Here is a 21,791-nt window from a genome sequence, read left to right on the forward strand (position 1 = left end):
TCACTTTCCATGACTTTGTGATTAAAATACTAACATTTAGTAATGTTCTGTGCTATTCATATATTTTAGCCATTCCTCAGAGGCTCTTAATCTAAAAGCATCGATCAACCCTCCCCATCTTTTCTTGTAGGAAAATTCCTAAATCAAGGATGAGTAACACTGGGTAGGAGAGCTGACTGACAGCTACTGATGCAGCCTTACATGGGAGACAGCACAGAAGCTGGAGGACCTTCTACACATCTGTAACATTCACTTCTTTAGTCCTTCCTGAACTATTAAAAAAACAAAACCAAAAACAAACAAACAAACAAAAAAAAAAACACCACACACAACAAAAAAAAAAACAACCAAACAACCAACCGAAAAACCCCATGACATATACCAAAATGCTCAGTGTTGACCTGCCTGTGCTCACAACAAAGCCTATGGATCCTTCAGTGGCATCACTGGAGTAGCCAACCTCACAAGGAACCTTTTCAAAGGCTCCCTTAAAATGTCTGACTGTTAGCATCAGTGTTATTGAAACTGCACAGAGATTTGCCATCACTGTGACCTGCAAGTATCTAGATTGACAGAGTGGTCCATGATCTCATATGATAATAGGTAGGTCCTCAATAATTTCCCCAGTGTTTATTCACACAAGGAGAATTTATTCCTGTGACCTTTGTTTCCTAAAATTAAGCAGAATAATTGGAGGAATTCTTCTATAATTGAAATGCACAGCATGATTATTGGCAGCTCAGCTCCAGAGATTTTTACCTTTAATCCATATCTCATAAAATCTGTAATGAACATTACAATTAAATACACCAGGCAATACTAACAATAAGATGGTACTGCATAAGGTGGTCAGTAATGTTATTCAGTGCTGTGAGTACCATAAATAGAATGCATGAGAGAATAATCTGATAATAATGAATTCATGACTAGCATTCATGTTTTTGAACTTGCTTTCAATGAACATTCTGTTAAAAAAAAAAAAAAAAAAAGACCGAGTTACCAATTCTTATTTGAACATCAGTAGGCAAAAAAGACAAGAGAGACGTGTAGAGCATATATAATGTAACTGCCACTACTGTATTAGAAATTAATCAGACATGCTTCTGAGGGGAAAAAAGAAAAAAAAATAATGCTTGTGGAACACTTTTTCAGTTTTCTTTCTCTTGTGTGTTATAGACAAGAGAACAGGAGACTGCAGGTAAACACATCAACCCTCTATAGTCTCCCACAACCACCTCCTCCTCAAGCGTAATTAACTGTTGTATTTTCTTCAAACCTCAGCTTATCTCCCCCTACACACACAGCTTTCTAATATGAACTCTCAGACACCTTTTATTTTTTCCTGTTTGGCCAAGCTTCAGTTTTATAAGAGGAAAATCAGAAAATTACTTCCAGAGCAAGATTAAGAAAAATAAAACATTGCTTCCTGATGTGAATTTTAAGTATGTTTCTAGGGAAAATTTGAATCAACTTTTCGCTAACAACGTGTGATAGGTATAGGTACCTATGTCACTACCATTTGCAATGTTTTGGGACTGACTTAAACTAGGTTGAATATATTGGTTCTACACACTCATGTCTCAAAAATAAGGAGCTTTTGTCTAATGGGTCCTGGACCAAACACAACCTTTCAAACAATATGGACTACGTCTTTTTTTGCACTCAGCACCCCAAAGAAAATGAAAAGGGCTTTGAGTCTCCTGTGCTGGGTTTTATTAGAATATAAGCTAAAACAGGCGCAACTCCTCTCTGGTGGCTAAGACAGGATAACAGCAAGAGAAACTCACAAACTCTGTCTTCTCCACTGCTCAGCCAGCCCTTTCTGAAAGGATCCTTTTATTCATGCTTTTACTCGCTTTGATGCTTCTTGTGCTCACTCCAGACTCTCTCAAAACCCAAGCAGTCCATATAGAAAGTATTTCCATGTGTTATCACCCTGCTCTCCCCAGGAATTGCCATCCTCCCGCACATTCACTTTTTCCCCGAGGAACAAGCCATCACCCTTTGTGCACAGCCTGCGTGGAACCCGGCACACAGCAGGCAGGACAAGGCACACAGGCAGCTGCCTTCTTCCCCGCAGCCCCACCACAGGTGAGAGAGCAAACAAAGGAATTAAATAGCTGTATAGCCCGTGACACTTTAATAGAGACTTATTCCTTTACCAGTGAATGATTTAGCTAAGACCAGAGGACTTTAGAGTTAATATATTGTCCTGACATTAACTGCCAGTTTATAAAGGCCCATCCTCTTTACTATCAATCCGCAATGCCCCCAACATGCATACAGCCTCACAAGCAGCTCACAAAGCCCGAGTGAAGCAGGCAACCAAGCCAAGTTATTTGCATTTATGCTTTTGTCAAATTTTATGGGGCAGCTAAATCTATAAATGATTACCGAGCTTACAATACACATTGTGTTACGTGTCTGTTGGATGTTTCCAAGGCACATATCCAGAGAAAAAGATATTAAAATGGTAGAATCCAAGTGACAAAAATACCACAGAGATAAACAATCTCTGGCATCAGAGAAACAGGCAGAAGCTATTCCTACATTTTTTTAAGCCCATATTTGTGCTACTAATCTGCAGGAGCACATATCAGGTATGAGTGAGGGGTGGATGGCTGAGTAGCAGCTCTCCCCCACCAGCCAGGGACAGTGCCCAGTAACTCTTCACTGGTAGTAAACTACTTAGAACAGCAGCACTCATGGATTCAACCCTAGGAATATCCATACCCTAGCAAACAAAATAAGCTATGAAGTCCCATGCTTGCCTAGTCCCATATGTGAGGCCTCTCTCTTTTTCCTATCCTTTTCTATGCCCTAGTTTAAAACCAAACAGGTAACTGATGAATCACCATATTTCAAGATATATCTAATGTTCCCATTCCCATATTTGCTTTTGCTGGATTCTCTTCTCCACTTTTTTTTTTTTTCTTTTTCTTCAAAAGGGTTCTTGCTTTATCTCTGCATAGCAAGGCACATCTGGTTCAGCTACTTGGCAAGTTCACAGGGCAGAGCTTCATGCAGATTCAAACTACCCCTTGTAAAGAGGAAGAGTGGTATATTATAGACTTAAAGTTCTCTACAAAAAGCCACAAGAATCTCAGTAGTCTGATCTTGCCCAGCATCTCCAAAGCTCCCTGCCTAAAATTTAAATTTGCAGGAAACAAGGACATGGATAGTAGCCAGCAAATGTATATTGTTACAGTTATGTGCTAAAATCTGGACTCAATTTCCAGATCTGATACCAGTTTCCTCTGTGATTTTCCACAAACCTCCTTTTCTGTCTTCAGGTCTGTACACTTAAGATATCAATATTCCCCTGCATCCTACAGAGATTCCAGATAAGTTCTCTGAAGGACTAGGCTATGACAGAGGCAATAATTTTCTTTTTTATTTTTTCCTTCCTTTTTTTTTTCTTTTCCAAAAAGTATATATTATTAAAAAAAAAAAAAAAAATCAAAAACACAAGTTATCCTAAACAAAGACTGGGTTTCTTAAAATTGTTGATAGGTCTGCAGGAAAAGAGAGAACAACAACAACAACAAAGTATCTGAATCATAGTAGCTGAACTGACCAGAAAACACTTAATGATCTCATTTTCAGACCACAAGTTTCCACTCTTCATATACAAAATAGAATGTGGTCCACTCTGGACAGAAGCAAACCCTTAAGGATGTATAATATGCAACAGCAGGCTTTATTTGAATATGCAACATTAATTGATTTAAAAATAGTGTCTGTGACCAAGTTTTAACAGTAGCACATATACAAGTTAGAAAGTTCAAAGTCACTTTCAAGAGCAAAGTCACCTTAATGTGTACTTGTAAATCAAAACTTAGAGAGACACAGATAAGAACATGACTCCAGATCTCTACAAAGCACACTATATTCCTATATGTTAATAAAACAACACTTGCATATCAATGACAGACCTGCTTTATGTTTGGTTGCTCTGTTTACTTTGTGAAGATGAAGGCTACTACCCTTTTCCCCCCATTTATAGAGAACAGTACCCTTGTCTGCAAACAGGAGCAGTAAGGCTAACAAAATCTAATGACAGAGTACTAACTACATTTAAGTGGTACTAAATATTCACTGTTTTCCTGATGCCTTGAAATCTAAATCTATTCTTAAGAAAATTACTTCCACCATCTGCATCGGATAAAACTAATCTTATACCATAATATTTTTTAAATCTTAAAATATGAAACAAAATTCAAACAGAAATTAAATAGGAATGTGTGAAACTACTCACTTCAAGTTTGAATCCATAACAGCAAAAATGAGCATCTCTGCCAAAGTCCAGTGCATGCATTTCACATTTTTCTTCAAGCTTAATTCTAAGTAACTTCATTATTCTTAACATTTTTTTTTGCCTTGACACCAGAGCCAATGATTTTGGCACTGTTATCACCATCGGTTCATTTAAAGTCAGATTTGCACCTGGCTTCTGATTGCTATCACCCATTTACAAGTTTAAATCAATGAAACCTATTAGCATGCTCTCTGTGATGCACTTTAATTTTTATAGTAATGTATTATTAATGTAATCATCTCGACAAGCCTTATACTATATAAAAAAAAAACCTTGGAAGTATTCAGGCTGCAGTTATTGTACTGTATATTATTTTAATATTAAAAGGTAAACAATTTGTTGAACATTCACTAATTCTAGGAGAAACACGAGTAAAGCTGAGAGAAAATTACCAAAGATAGCAACTGACAAAATCTGAACCTGGTGCAATTTGTTTAAATAGATTATTCTCTGTGAACAGATCAGATTTTATTGTTATGAGACTTCTATGCTGAAAGAGAACTAGTCCTCCTCCAAAGCCAAGCACTTATAGTGCATGTATTAGATACTCGAATTGTACTTTACCTGTGTTTCACAACAGGTAATTACTTTTCCCAGTAAAATGGTGGTGCCTTTAATGGACCCTTTGCCTAAGCAAAAACAAGGAAGTAATTTTTAATACAAAAGAAAATTTTCCAAATGGCAGAGAACACCATACTGAGTGTCATTCAAACTGTAATGATGGAATCCCGTGAATCATTATTTGAAAGTTTATTCAGTGCCAAGAATTTAGTCTGAGTTTGTGTCTTGAAAAGTAAGCTTATTGTCTCAAATACTGGCAAACAAATTATTGCAATCTTCTTTTTCTTCTTAGACTATTCGAATATGCTTCTGTTAAAATCAGGCAACTGAAAACCAGATTTCATTAATTTTTCTTCTTATTTGCTTACAAGCGCATCTTCCAACTATTACAGACCCTCACCTCTTCCCATTATACTGAAGAGATTGTTTTCTACCTATACCCCTTATATAGCCTATGTTCAACCAATGATCACCTTTAAGTAACCTCATGTTATTAATAAAGTTCAAAATTTTGTCTTCTCTAGGGTAAGCAGAGCTGCAGAAAATGAAACTAAAGCATGTGATATATTAATGTTCCAGACACCAAATCATTCTTAAGCTGGGTTTTCACCGTTAGAATTAATTAGCTTTAGAGTTTTATTTGCCATTGCTGGTTAAACTTTGTGTTAATTGGCTTCAGTTCAACAAGCGAGACTTCTTTGGAAATGCCAGTTTATGAAATATAGTTGTTTATCATACCACTGGAGCATTAAGAAGGGCACACCATCCGATACCTGTAGCACAGAAAGCAAATGCTATTTCATGCTTCATGGCATCTATTAATCATAGCAGAAGCTGTGACAGATCCACTCAGGGGTTGCATGACATCCCTGGACTGATAATATATTGAGGAACATGTTACCCTCACTCCAGGTCTGTACCAGCACACACAGTCCTGGCAATTTAAACATACAGAATCATAGAATCATTTTGGTTGGAAGAGACCCTCAAGATCATCAAGTCCAACCATTAACCTAATGCTGACACTAAATCACTTTTAAATACCTTCAGGGATGGCAACTCAACCACTTCTCTGGCAGCCTGTTCCAATGCCTGACAACCCTTTCCATAAGGGAATTTTTACTAATATCCAATCTAAACCTACCCTGGTGCTACTTGAGGCCATTTCCTCTCATCCTGTCACTTGCTCTTCCAGAGAACAGACGGACACCCTCCATGCTACAACCTCCTTTCAGGTAGTTGTGGAGGGTGATAAGGTCTCCACTCAGCCTCCTTTTCTGCAGGCTAAACAGCCCTAGCTCCCTCAGCTGCTCCCCATAAGGCTTGTGTTCTAAACGCTTAGAAGTGATAGTGTCCTCAAATCAACTGAAACCTGTGCATAAGAGCTCTGTAACAGGACTCAAACAGGATTCTTGAGGATTTAGAGCAGCAATGTCAGTGGCTCCCATCCTACAGACCAGCTCACAATCCCTTCGCTCCTAAGCGAGGATGAAGAGCTGCAGCTGGCACACTGGGGCCGATAGGAAAAGATCTGCCACTCCAGAGATTCTGAGGACCCCCACCTTTCTTCAGAGGCACTAGGAAACAAGCATGATCAACATCAGGCAACACAATGGTTACACAAAAGCCAATGTTCCAAAAAATAAATCTTATTCAAACAACTGTAGCTACACCAAAAACCATAGAAAGCTCATTTTGCATAAATTCTGAGTACAGAAGAGAAAGCAAGTTGTGATCAATACAAGCACACGCTGTTTTCTCTTGGCTTCAAGGGCAGGCTGAGGCATGTGAGACAACATCCTGTGCAACCTCTAGCTCATGCTATCCAGCACTGCCATGAAGCAGGAAAGCTTGCATTTTTAGAAAACCAACCATATAAATGTTCATATTTCTTGGAAGTGACACTCACCATACATTATCCAGTGCTTCCAACCCTATGCTTTGTTCATAAGTACCAAGATCTTTGACGGGTTTTAGCCAGTCTTATACACACTAAGAAAACTACAGAGATGTGTAGCCTGTAACACATATTTGTCAATACGTGTTAATCACCAGACATGCCACATGCAATAGTTGAAGTTCATCAAAATTCATAGCCTGCATTGTCTGAGTAGCAAAATCCAATAGCAGATGTTCACAGAATACAGATTAGTGCAAGTATAAGGCAATCCAACACCTCCTGCCAGCTTCATGCAGCCTTCAACCCAGTGAGACCACTGACGCTGGGGTTACATTTGAATCCATGTGTCAGCATCTGCTATAAACTTCTGTTAGTATGTTTAAATCCCCTTGAAACCATTTATGTTTCTGTTTTCTCACCATTCTGGGGCAACCAATTACACAAGTACTGGTGCCTAAAATTCAGAATAAAAATCACAGATTTTGTTTCAACAGTCTAGCTTTGAGTTTCATATGATTTTCAGACCCTTGCAATAGATAACGTTAAATAAATAGAGACGTAGACCATGTAAATACACAGACTAAAATATAATCATATAAAAAGGATAAAAGAAAAAGAATAAAATTACATCTCCTTCCACACTCACTGAATTGCAATGTTGATAAATCACTGAGAGGACATGTACATAGCTAAATACAACTTTAAGTCAAGATCATGCAAAATGTATTATACGCATGTGGAACATATGAAAGTCTGGCTCATTCACAGCAGCTCACATGGCTGGAAAAACATAAACTAATCATAGATCCAGTATTGTCTCAGTAGCAAACAAGAGGATTTTTTTCAATTTTTTTGTGTAATATCTATCCAACCTCACTCCCTCTTCCAACTCTTCTTCCTCTGTTTTGATTTATTCAAGAACATATTACCACAGGAGGCCAGAAGGGTTAGACATTATTTCAAAGTAGGAAGTGGAAAAGGGAGCTTAATATTATCCCTCTCAACCTTCCAACCCCCAATACATATCCAATTTACTGTTTGAATCAGAACATGCACAGGAATATTATCTATCCTTGCTGCTCAGTGCAACTTTATGTGCATGCACAAAGCACTTGCTACTAGCAGGATGGAGAGGACTGAGGGTTCACGATCAGCACTGAGATATTTTTTATTTGCCTCTCTTAGATGGATGCGGAAGCATATTTGAACATGGTAACTGCAGAGAAGAAAGGCAAAAAAATATATATAGAGATAGATAGAGAGGGAACAGGGAATATTGGATCTAGGGAGAAGAGGTGAACACCTTGACAAGGAGAAAGAAGGCAGCAAAAAGGAGGAAGAATAAGAATATTTAAAAGGCACAAGAAAAAAAAATAACCTTGACTAAGAAGGAGTTGAAGGGAAAAGAAGGATCAAAAGCCAATAGAGACTGTGAAAAGAGAACGCAATGCAGAAGCAATGAAGAAGAAATAGAGGGAAAAATAAGAGGATTCATGTGAGAACACCCAGCACAGAAAGAAGAAAGGACAAGGAGAGAAAAAAGATAAATTGAGATAAATGAGATAAGCTGAAACTGCCATGAAAATTCAGAGCTGGCTCATGCCGACTGAGGAGAGCGGTTAGGATGCAAAATATAGAATAACAAGAGACAATATTTATTCATGTCCATGAGGTGTCACAGACAAATTGGGGCACCTCAAATGTGGTTTTACACAGGGTTCTCATACCCTTCAAATTTTCAGGTGCAACACGATTTGACTAATCACTAGCAACCACGCTACCAAATACCGATTATCACAAGACTTTGCAAAGCAACTATATTTCTGCAGCATTCTCAATACTTGTCTATTGATCCAGATGTCCCTCTTCCTATAGTTACTTATCTAAGATGCCAGACAATGCTGGGAGGATTTCAAAGTCATGTTAGCAAGGCTAGGATGTTGGTGTTATCTTAGTTGTCCAGGGGTATTCTTTATCATTCACAGACAGCTCTAAGCTTCCACAACGGAAAGTCCTTATTTCCAGTGCTGGGCTGTCTTTCAGTTAGTTTTACTTAAGCATGAACAATACCAGAGTCTGCAGTAAAATTCTACTACCTCATTATATTACAGTGTATAATGTGAACTAATATATATCTATACCTAATAAAATTTAATACACTTTACTATGAAGACTGATATAATATGGCAGGGAATTTTCATAACAAAACAAGAATGAACATTCTTTATCTATGGCATGTTTTACAAAACAAACACAAAGCATCCACTTCTGATTCATGATATATCTTCTAACTGGCCCTAAAGGGTAAATATTTACAAGTTCAAAGAAGGAAAACTCCTTTTCTACACCACTGTTTCCCAACTATTCTCTGATGCCATCAGCCATTTACCAATCAGCCATTTACCAGTCAGAAGGTATTTCCCAGGTGAATTGTTATTGTCTTTGTATTCTAGGCACAGCTAATGTTTTCTATTTTTATTATTTCTTTAGATTTATAGGAGATGTCAGCAGTTCCAGAGGGGCCTTTTCTGTGCTCTAGAATCCTTTGCAACAGCCAGTTTCACAATCTTATCAATATCATTGCAATAAACAGAGAATTGCTCAGTGCTCACTAAACACTTATTTCTATAATGGTCTACAGACTAAATAAAACACCAGAGGAACATAAACACTCCTCTATCCTTTCTGGTAATTTTAGAGATGCTTTCACAAAAATAGCTCAATAACTGCCTGTTCTTGTTCACTGTTCTAAAAAGTAATCTCATCTTTGCTAACATGATCAGAAGCGGGCTAGATACTGTCCCTCCTAAGCAAATCCCAAACCATTTATAGCTTTCATATTGTAAAAAACAACCAGGATCTTACTCAAACATGCAGGTTGTCAGCATAGCTCCTCAAGCTGCTGCTTTTGGCAGACTTTGCTTGAGACCACTAGGAAACTGCTGCCCTTACCTAACACAGTAGAGAGGTGCAGACACACACACAGAGGACCAGAGTAACATCAACCTGCTGAACAGACAAAGCATTTAACTTACCATTTTAGGCAGATGAGAAATGCACAGTCCTTGTTACAGTGGTTATCAAAAAAAACCTGTCAACCCAAATACTAAAATGAAAATAAAGATGATAATAGCAGTTTTGTTGCAGGTTACCCCAATGTACAACAAGGTTGTCTAGATTTCACACCCATTCAGAAGACTGATCTATCCCTCTTTGGAAACAGATAATACTACATTGCACTTCCACATTTGAAAAGCTCCATCAGTTTTATGATCGTACTGCATTCATGTAGTCCTGATTTGTAGATAGCTGAAGTATTTCCTCACTGCACTGCTATTTAGGGACTTTAATTCATATTTTATTATTGCTTTAAGCCATCTAAGTATAATACTTCCTTTTTTTATCTCCATATATTGAGAAAGTGCTGTACAGGGCTTTTTTAGTTTTAAATCTCTTGCATGTTCACTTAAAGCAGCTTTGATGTTCAGCTATTTGGTCTCTTCAGTGTTTTAACTCATTAACATATAATGCAGACCCAGTAGTGAATAATTAGCTGGGGTAGGATCCTTGACTCCCATAGATGCACTCTCAATTTGACATGTAAACTAATATCACATTATGGTTGCTTCACTCAAAAGTCACACACACACATATAAAAACAAACCAAAACCAAACAAAACAATCAACCAACAAAAACAACACAAATGAACAAACAAACAAAACACACACAACAATGGAAATGTGTACAGAAATACATCCACTGGAGTAGAGGGGAAAAAAAAAAAACCAATACAGCACCACTACTATATACATCAACCAGTCTGCTAGATATGCTACACAAAACTAAGTTATTTCTGGAATTAATTCTCTTGCAGTCTTCAAGGAAAAACAGATTGAGGCTGTACCCAAAAATAAATCAAGAGGAGGGAAACCTGTCACAAAGCAGCAAACAACTGTTATTCATATATTTTATATATTTTTCTAAACGTGGATAGCAATGGGTGATTCACTTTGCACAAAGAGCAGCTCTGAAGAAGATATCCCAAGCCGGCTCCAGAAGCATTAAGGCGATTATGTCACGTGAATGAAGAATCCTTTAATAAATTCACTTATGTACTGATAACAAACCACTTCCCACCTTACCAGCTCAGCTACAAGGCTTGCTACCCTTCTCAGACTACTGTAGTCTACTTACTCATGGTCAAAAAAGCAAACAATGTTGATCAGATATCTCTTTCCAGCAATAACTCAATGGAGTCACGGATATCTTGGATCTTACTTGGCAGCCACAACTTCAGTAATGTTTTTCCTGATTTCTGTTGAGGAGTCCCAGATCCAGATAAAAAGGCAAGATTGAAGATGGCTGCATGGCTGTGTGCCTAACTGCCACTTTCTTATAGCATTATATTTCTACAGGTGAAGTCAACAAATTATTAGCACAAAAGAATAATTTCAACAGTTAATGAAACCTATTAACTTCATGACGGATGCACTGCAAACTCGATGAAGACTATCTGAATTATTAGCCTAGTGAAAAATTGAGCTGCAAAGATGTGAAGAACGCTGCAAGTTTAAGTTGACTATTTACTTTCCCAGACTTCAAATTGACAGAATAAAAAACCCAGCGTTAATATCTGGACCCAAACTGCAGAGCCTACATGACACAAATCACTAATCTAATCTAAGTTACAACAATTCTGACAGTTCAACTGGTACAGCTGCTTTACATTAGATAAGGTATCACTTTATCTGTAATATTCTAACTTTACCAAGTACTGTATCTGGCATAAAAACCATAAAGCTGGAATAAACCTCAATCGTGTTTTCTGATGAATGCAACAGCAATGTGGCTGCTTGAATACAATTGCCACTGAAAGGTTTGAGATATGAGGAGGCTGGCATAATACCTTGTCTTGCAGACTTCCCAATTTCCTTCCTATCACCATAGCATCCCTTTCCCCACAGCTATTTATTAGATCTACTTTGCAGGGCTTAGTGTACACATGGTGATTGACTGTACTGGGTGGACTGTTGACTGGGGAAGGTTTGAAAATGCAAGAATCCTGAAAAAGCAGAGGCCCTTTGGGCATAAAACATTAAAAAAAACATCCCTCTTGGCCACAGGAATTGTATATTCATATAAATGCTAACAATAAACCGTTCCATCAAATGTCACTGCTAGTCTTAGACTTACTAAGCTCAAGCACCTGCTTTGGTGACCCAAGCACCCAAAGGCACAAAGTGCCACAAGGTCACTCTCCATCTCAGCTAAAAGGCCTTTCTCCACTATGTAGCACTGATGGACACAGGCTTCATAGCTCCTCACAGGTTTTTAAAATGCTAATGAATACTATTGATACTATCTACAAGCTCAGGTAAGGCTGAAAACAGGAGGGGGAGCTCTCACTACACCATGTAGGAGGAGAAACTGGTGGTGCTTCTGCCTACCAGGAAAGCCCAGGCAACTCCTGCACTGCCTCCCAATGCCAACCTTCGGCAAGCCTGGTGCTGGTGGGAAGGGTGTGATGTGATACTCTTCCAACTAGCTCCTTATCTTTAAAGCATTTCCCATTTGCTATAACCACAAATTTTAATTTATGGGTTTTAATCCAATCTTGTAGCATATTTCCTCTCCCAGGAGCAAAAAAACAATCATATTTTGCCATCCAAAAGTCTGCTCCTCTCCTTCTACCCTGTAGTTTTGTCTGACTGATGAGCTAGGATTCCTGTATGCATTTTGCTCTCCATTAGGGTTATATGTTCTCATTTTATATTATTTGTGTTCAGTGACCCTAGTTTTACGATCATTACAAAACAGCAGACACTAGAACAAAAGCAGAACTCTCCAGTACTCTGCAAAAGGTTTGCACCTAAAACCCCCCACAACTTTGGTTCTTACAGTAACTCAACTGCACTGCATGTATATATTGACACGAGAGCTTAGCAGTACTGAGAAGCATACAGCACTACTAGAGAACAAGTGGGGAAGAATCACAGTTGCTTTGGTAACCATCACTTTGAATTTCCTGACTTCTTTTTCTTCCTCCTTGCATTTAAATCATCAGCTATAGTTCTACATTAACTCAGGTGTCTCCATCAATATTCAAAATAGTTAAATAAAATACAGTTTCCCCAGCATTACAGCCTAACAATTGAAATGTTCTAATTATAAGCGTATTCCCATATATATTTAAAATTATTCTCATCTAGGGCTTTTGCTGAGCTGAAACAAAACTGAATGTAAAGAAGGCTTCTACTCTGGCAGTTTGACTGTGTATGTGCACACATAAGTAAAAAACCAGCCACAACTCCAGAACTGCTTGAACACTCTCTTACTATTTTTCATACACCAGATACAGATGTGGCACAGGGAACACCCAGGGTGCTACCTCCTAAGAGCTTTACATGTCAGTCCAAATACCTGCATTTATCACACATGCAATAATAACCAGCTTTACTACTCATCATATCGATCTCTATTAGAAGGTTTGCTGATGCATGCACTGCTAATGAAAGCAGGATCCACCATGTTGAAAGGAATGCAGACTCTCTTTGGTTTATAGACAAGTCATATGTTCAGTTGTATTTTTTACCTATTTCATTTGCTTATGAAAAAAAAATAAATCTGTGTTGTATGAAATTAATCTAGGATCTTTTTTTACCAACGTGTCCTTTCTCTGTGGGACATCAGTATTCCACTGCTGAAAAAGCTATTTCAATGTTCAGAGGAATTAAAAAAAAAAAAAATTACAAAGCATTAAGATAGCAAACCCAAAGCAAAGGCTTTTATAGCCTCAACATAGAAATACTATTTATAACAGATTTTGACTAAGGAGAATGACAGCAAATTAACTGTTTGCAGAAATTTCTGCCTCCAACTGAGAGATTTCATAGAAATGGATAAAATTAGACAGTAATTCTAGAATACAGTATGTCATTTGTATTAAATAAGAAACCTGATATTCTTTTAAAAGAAGTCTTAACAGAATTAGTATTGTTGGGGGTGTGGGGGTGGAGCAAATCATGCTTTTCCTGGGTTGCTCAAGACCATTTGTTTCCCCAGTCAAAAATCATTGAGACGGAGTTTGCATACTGCCTAAGCCACATTTAACTCTGTGAGGGCTTTTAGATAACTTCACTAGTGAGGAACAAAAGTACCCACAAAATGCAAGGACCCAGCACCACTGACACAATGATAAGAGCAAGGGGGGGAAGCAGAGGGCAAGGTAGAACTGTGTGAGCGGAGCCCTCCATTATGTCACTGGCACTGTAACTGGAAATACAGGGAGATGTCAGACTGCTCCAGATACACCTCCCTGTTGAACCAGTAGCTCCTGGGCCCAAACAGACCACAGTGAAACCAAGCTTCACATCTTCCACTGTCATTCTAAAGGTTGCACTAACCTTTAAAAACCAGGTGCAGCTAGTGTAGATTTGCAGAAGGTACAACTTGAGTTTGCAAGCAAGATGGAAGAAAACTGATACCTTGTGATCTTTACAATACATAGGCATTAATCCTTTCTCTCACAAGTCTATGCACCAAATAATCACACACACCCTATTTGAATGGCATGTACACCGCTTCCTCTGTCAGTTCAAGTCACCCACAAAATGATAGAAACCCAAAGAGAAAAATCACCTTACACCTTAACTCCTTCCACCTCCAACTGCAGAAGAGCTGGTTTGCTGGGATGAGTGCCATTCATTTGCATCCTCTGAAAAGACCAAGTCCGTGTCTCATTGTGGGTCCCCTCACAGGCAGAGCTGCAAGCAGCCTAAGGAGAGGAGACTTGGACTGTCACAGCTTATCTACAGGATCTACCTCAAGGGTGAGAAGATGACACCTGAAAGCAGACTTGAAACACCTACAAGCATTCAAACTAAGAGTCTCAAATCTGCTTATAAAATTGTAAGGATTATGCTATCTTTAAAACAGTTCAACCACTGAAAAAAAAAAGAATACAGGCCCTACCCCTTGAGAAGGAAGTTATTTTTAAACCCTCCCCATTCTACATATCTCTTCATTAAAAAAAACCTCCTGACAAGTGGAACTAAATGCTTACAGTTCAAGTCTTGCTTTTACTGCCTTGCAATTACAATAAGACATACCGAAACAGATTAAGAAAGTTAATGCTGAATTATGCAGAACTCAGTAACATAGAATTACAGTGGGAAAACCAAGTACTTTGTCAAACTGCCGGTAGAGAACTTGGGAGTATCTAGGGCATTTGCCAGATAATAAACACTGAGCATTTCTTTCCACAGAACCATCTACCATCCTAATTTTTTTGGGATCTTGGAAGTCACATATATTGACAGTATATTTCCATAGAAGTTTTCATCCACTGAAAAATACCATTAAGATGGTCAAAACTGTTCACAAAATCAAATTAAATATCAGGAATAATTTTGGATGAACAAAGAACTGACCATTTAAATGGATGTCAAATTGATTCATCTGGCTCATTTTACTTTTTTGGGTTGGTTTCTCAACAGCCATCCACAGAACTGGGAAAGGAGGTACAGCTCTGCCTTGTAATTTAGGGTCTGCAAGAACAGGACACCTGGGTTCAAGTCTAGTATTTGTATAGCTCTACTTGAACCATCTGAGGACTTCTTCACCTCCTCTTCTCCATACAAAAAATAAAAATGTAGAAAGATTAGAAGCAAATTAATGTGTGGAGCCAAAAATAACGAGTAGAACACAGCAGGTAGAGGCCAAGCAGCACAATTTCCATTTCTCCGATTCCAAAGACCATAGCCCTGGTTCCTGGGAGAGCTCTGGACAAGGAAGGTCATGGAAAGCAATGCCCAATCCCACTGGTGTCTCTGGCCAGACCTTCCTGGACTCCATTCTACAGGTTCCACTGCAGGTACCACTGTCCTAGTCACCTCCTGGCTCCAACCAAACCACATTTGCTTTCCTTCAACACAGCTCCTTTCCTTGCTAAAAAATCAGCTACTAGAGGCTTCCATTTGTATCACATTTTGCATGCAGATACATTTTACATGACACCCTGTGCCCACAAACCTTGCTGTACCCAGTTGGGTTATGCCTTACAAAATGTATTAGGCTTCTGTAACAACAACAACAATTCACATACTGGCATTCCTATAGAGTTTTATCAGAACTATTCCCCAGACATCTAGGTATATCAAGCTTGATAAATAGGAACAATTCCTATAGCTGCATGATGCAATTACCTGTAGCTCAAGAGCAGGAATGAATCTGGTCCACCATATCCTATTTGGATAGTTCAAGCAAATTCAAGTTCCTACCGAGCTCGTTTGCTGATGGGCTATGGGAGCACAACTGCTGCTTAAATTAGGAATTTAAGTAAATCATTTGAAGCTAACCTGAATGTTCAGTCTCAGTATGGAATTCCAGTACACTCATTCGCAAACACAAAGTAGCTATCTTAATGATTTGGTGAAACTGTCATTTTAATAACTAAGCAATCAAATTTCTGGTTGTTAAAATAGGAATTATATTCTTACATCACCAAACTCTCTTCATGGTAGTAGAGATGTTTTAGATAACAGTGGTTGTTTTGCTGGAAACTAAGCATGCTATAACTTAATTCTAGAGAATGAAAATACTGTATTTCATTTGTTAAAGTAAAACAGAGCTACCAAACAAAGTTTATCAATTACCTGTCAAATAATAGCACCATTCAGAAACCTACCCTCTGAATCCTCAATGATTTCTTTCTGCCCACCTCTCTGAGAGCTGTTGGAGGAAGCTGAACTTAATTGATCTAGTAATTTTCCTGGCTCCCACAGTAACTCAGAGATGATGCATCCACTGCAAAATCAGTAAGGTTCTTCCCCATGGGCAGGGTTGGTCAGACATGGGAGCCTTCCCCATACTGCTGTACCTGGGCCACCCTGACCTCTGAGCATCAGCATCTCTCACTGGTCAAGAAAAGAAAAGCAGGCCTAGAATTAAATTTCTCCAGAAATTTCATATTGGCAGCTAGTGAAGGTCCCCCAAAGGCAAATACAGACCTGAAATAGATCTCTTCTAGTTAGAAAGAACATGAAAGAGTATTTTGGGCTATAAATCACACCCCTGCAATCTCATAAAACATGTTCCAGTTATTTTGAATTTAATGGAAATAATGGAGAGCAAGACTCCCCAATGCTTACCCCTGCTACCGAAGCATTTTTTTCTAGCTTTCAACCATCAGACAATGACATAGTAAAGCTAATCTCTGCACAAAGTAGTAATTTCTTGCTTTCTTATATCTAGTTATTGATTTTGTATCTGATTCCTGCTTTGTCACGGAAAAAAAGTACTAATTGAATGACCATTCTTTTGTATAGTTGCATAAGTTACATTACCACACCCGTATTTCTTGAGACAAATTAAACTGAACATGTCCGTTAAGTACATACGTGCTAGCAAATTATCTTATTGAACTCTCCCTTCTGTGAGCCAATAAATGGAAATAACACTAAGGAATGACTTAATTTCTCCATGTTAGAGGTTCCATATCCAGCATAAGAATACCACAGAAGGAATCAATAAGATCTTTTTGTAAATTTGTACACAGACGACCTTTACAAGATAAAGAACAGAAATATCAAATTTAAGGTCTACCCTTTTTATATAATCCAAATACCAATAAGGAACAGATGAAACATTTCCCAGTACTCCATTTCAGAGGGGCCTTCGAATGTTTCAAGTCAGGCAACAGAAGTAAGGTCTCCAAACAGATCAAAGAAAATGTGGGATTCCCTCCACACCACTTCACCCTCACTTCTCAGAACCTCTCGCGCTGGAAGGAATATAAGTTTGTATTTGGTGAAGAGGGGATGAGGAGCAAAGGCACTTACTAACTTTCAGGTATTGGCTGATGTGAGCCTCAGGGCACCACTCAGTACCTACAAGAGACAGGAGCATCCTAAGGTATACTTTGTGCTCCCACAACAATCCCATCCTCTGTGGACACGCTCCTGCTCTTTAGCAGACCTGTCACCACCTAGCTGGATGTTCAGGAACTGGCAGAGATCTCAGAGGGGCAGCACAAATCCATCACGTACTGCAATGGGAGTGGATACACTACAATGTCGTGGTTCATACACCTTCCACATCTGCACTACAGACCTAGGAATACCCTCCTCCAGCAATCAAGTTAGGCACCAAGGCAGATCCCTGATATCTCAGGGTAGATTCCACTTCCAGATTGTAACTGCCTTCCACAGTAACGCATCTGTGTTAAGGAAGCAAATGCACACAACTTTTAACTTGTACCCACATCATCTCTGTGCAAATTAAGGAGAATGAGACTGCAGTTCTAACAGTGTAGTCCAAATGTAATTCAGTCCACCTGCATGTATAAATACCTCCACAACATACATTGCTGGAACTGTGTCTGAATAGTCCTTTGGGGGCATTGTGAGAAAACAGAATGCCTTCTTTCCCCAAGACTTTGAATAAACAGAAAATAAAAGTAAATTTAGTTGGCCTTCATTTTAATGAACAAACAGGATAGTGAGCGTATTAGTAAAATAGGTCAGCAGAAGTAGGAAATTAATCATAAAAAAAATTTTAAAAAGCAAAGCTTTGAAAGTCTAAATTAAAAAGAAATGAAAACCACAAGCAATACATTTCAATTTATAGTAGTTTCTCATTTATGGTCAAAACAGCAGTAGACATTACAAACTATCCAATTTTAACACTAATTAAGAATCTTCCAACCCTTCCCACATTCCCACTTCCTAGTAAACCTCGAGAAAGCAACAGCCATGAGGCAAATTTATTTATGATGTCAATAACTACTTAAGAATGTGTTCATAAGCACGACCCAAAGCTCTCTGAAGTCCCAAGAACTGGTCCCACCTCAAGTAGTGCCTCCTCAGTTTCCGCTCTTGTAGGTACTTGTGGAAATACCCAAATTATTTCTAGGCTGGACTGTCTTAATTTATGAACAATTTCTTCACAGGATTGCAAACCTAGCATTTGGAAAACTCAGCCTAGGGTGTTCTGAAGGACAAGCTCATTTCTTCTTCATCCATGTAGGGCTTCCAATAGAAAACTTTCAGCAAGAACAAAAAAATAAATGGCAATTATACCAATGCAATTCTTCAATATTTAAAATAACTTATACTATGAAATTTGACTGACCCAACTTGGAAAAATTTGGCCTTACAGCTGGGGATTAATTATCAGCTTCAGTCATTAAGTATAAAGCAAAGTAAAATCTATTTTTTGCTACATGACAGTTTACTAACTAGCTGGCATAAAAACCGGTGGAAGATGGTTTTTTTAGTCATTAAAATTAATGAATGAAACAGAATAAAAATACAGAGAACATATCTCCTGGGTAGAAAGGTTCAGTTCTTATAGTAATGTTTTAGTTTAGAACCAAAGCTCATTTATTCTCTCAGTTAAATGTACTTTTCCATTTTTTCCCTAAGACTCTCCTGATAAATTAAATAAAAAAGGCCAATAGCCTAACAGAAACTATGTGGATTAAAAAGCAATGATATATAAACCACATTTTATTTGACTAACAAGACAGTATGTACTACTGAACTACATTTCCATAACATGTGTTTAATAGCAATTGAAAAATCAAATAGTATATCTTCACATTTTACCACTGTATACTCCCACTTTGTCTTTGGTGTGGTATTTATATTTTTTTAACCCAAATATATTGTTCTGAAGATCTGAATGTCTCAGAGGACTGTAGGACCTTTTAGTTAAGTCTTTTATTAGATATAAAATATTCTCCAAATGATTAATCCTCTAAACACATCTTTCTCCAGCCAATAAGCTGTTTGAATCCTACTTTGTTCAAAGGATCTCCACCAAACACTGCCACAAAACACTGTAACAACTTGGCACTTTCATTAATAACACCACTATTAATAAAAATATAACTCTGTAGTGAAACATTCAGCCAAATTATGAAGACAGACAACTTCTATATGGCATAAAATTAGCTGTATAGTTATCCATCTCACAAGGGCTTTGAAGAGTCATCCAACCAGTAACACAAAATTATTTGAGTCTCTATAATGAATAGTATGCAGTTATGGAGTAGTAATACACTGTTATTTTTAAAGCAGCATTCAGAGATGTCTTTACAGACACATAGGTAAGGCTGCAAGCACCACTTGAAATTAATTCTACAACCTGTTATAAGACTGGTTTTGAGCAATTATATCTGTGACAATCTGAACCATTTCAACTGAAATATTCTACCCAGGGCGCCTACTTTAGGTTGCATTAGTTTTACATAGACCATTTTAGTAAAGAGACCCAGTTATTTCTCATTTAATAATTCCACTACTTAGCCCATGCTCAAAGCAAACAAATGATCTGGGAGTGTTTTGGCTGAGAATCCTGGCACTTAAATTTGAGAAGAAACTTCTTCTCAGTGAGGGTGACAGAACACTGGAGCAGACTGCCCAGGGAGGTTGTGTCTCCTACTCTGGAGGCATTCAAGACCTGCCTGGACACCTTCCTGTGTAACCTCATGTAAGTGTTCCTGCTCCAGCAGGGGAATTGGACTAGATGATCTTTTGAGGTCCCTTCCAATCCCTGACATTCTGTGATTCTGTGATTTTTAATCCATTAGAACAGGGAGGAAGGTGCTCCATGCATCTAAGGCAGACTCCCTCTGGTTCCCCCAGCACCTTTGCCAAGCTGAGAGACTCCTCTGCCTGCAGACCCCATCCACAACCATTCCTTTCTCAAGCGTCCCAGATCATCACCCCACCAGCTGGTCAGATTCTAGATGGAAGAAGGGTAGAGACACCGTAAGGAGGAGGGGAGATGAGGAAACCCTGAGGAGCAGCCAGAATGGGAGATAATAAGAGACACATCATGAGATATGTTACTAATATATCCCAGTCACTCTAGCCATTCTCTAGACATTCTTCAAACAGGACATGACACAGAATTTTGGCAGGAATCCTGCGTGTGTGGGATCACATCCCATGAAGGGGGTGGAGGTCTGATGCAGACATATAGCCAACAGCAACACCAAGCTACTCTGCTGTCTAGACCACACCTGTCACATCTCTGTAAATCTGTAAATCTGCATTGAGTACCAAGACCTGGGCTCCTACAAACTTCATTTCACACATTCTCAAAGACTTCCTAAGAGCTTGGCAACTGAATTCCCCAAGGACTGCAGCCGCGTGTCCTGGGTCCAGCCTGGCCTCAACGGGACTGCTCTACAATGGTCCTGCAATTGCTCTTAATAACTCCACAAGAGCCCACTGCAGCCCTACTGCCCATAACAGAGTCAGTCTGTGACAGTGGCAGGAAAAGAGCCCTCACTGCCCAAGCCAGGCTCAGACAGTAACAAATAAATTAAAACTTTTCCCACAGTTCAAGACTCACACATACAAAGCCTCAGCTTTCACTTTAATAGGGTTGTACTTGGACTTTAATAGGGTTGTAACAACTTGCATCAGATGACAATCTATCCCATAATGTCTGTCTATAAATATATATTATTTTAAATGGGATTCTTTGTTGTTTTGTTTTGTGGTTTGTGTTTTTTTTTTAATTTATTTTTAAGGTGTTGAAAGTCATCAGCAGACTAGATAAAAAGGTCTAAGTTTTTACGCACATCTTTCTGATTTCACATAGTCCTGCCTCTCTTCTCTAATTAGAGTAAGATACTTAAAGCAGTAACATCTGAAAAGCTGCTGGATGTCTCAAAAGCAGAGCCAGGTTTTCATAAAAGAGAAGTGTCACGAGCTGAAATGTAATCACCGTAAGCAAAAAAGAAAGTGCACTCAGGTAGGTCCCCATCGCAGCACAAAGGAATCTTGCTTAAATATTTAATGTAATTTGCAATGTGAAGAACAATATCCTACTTGTACTTTCATGAATATTAATCCTGTCATGTTTTCACTCCTTGCTTCTCCAAGCATCATCCAATATTCCCAAAGCAACCAACACTAACACACCTCCCCTTATACAAGACCTTGGTTTTTTTTGCAATGACATCAAAGCTGTGAACCTCTGAGATGACTTACTTTTCT

The sequence above is a fragment of the Nesoenas mayeri genome (assembly GCF_963082525.1).
Source record: "Nesoenas mayeri genome assembly, chromosome: 1".
NCBI lineage: Eukaryota > Metazoa > Chordata > Aves > Columbiformes > Columbidae > Nesoenas > Nesoenas mayeri.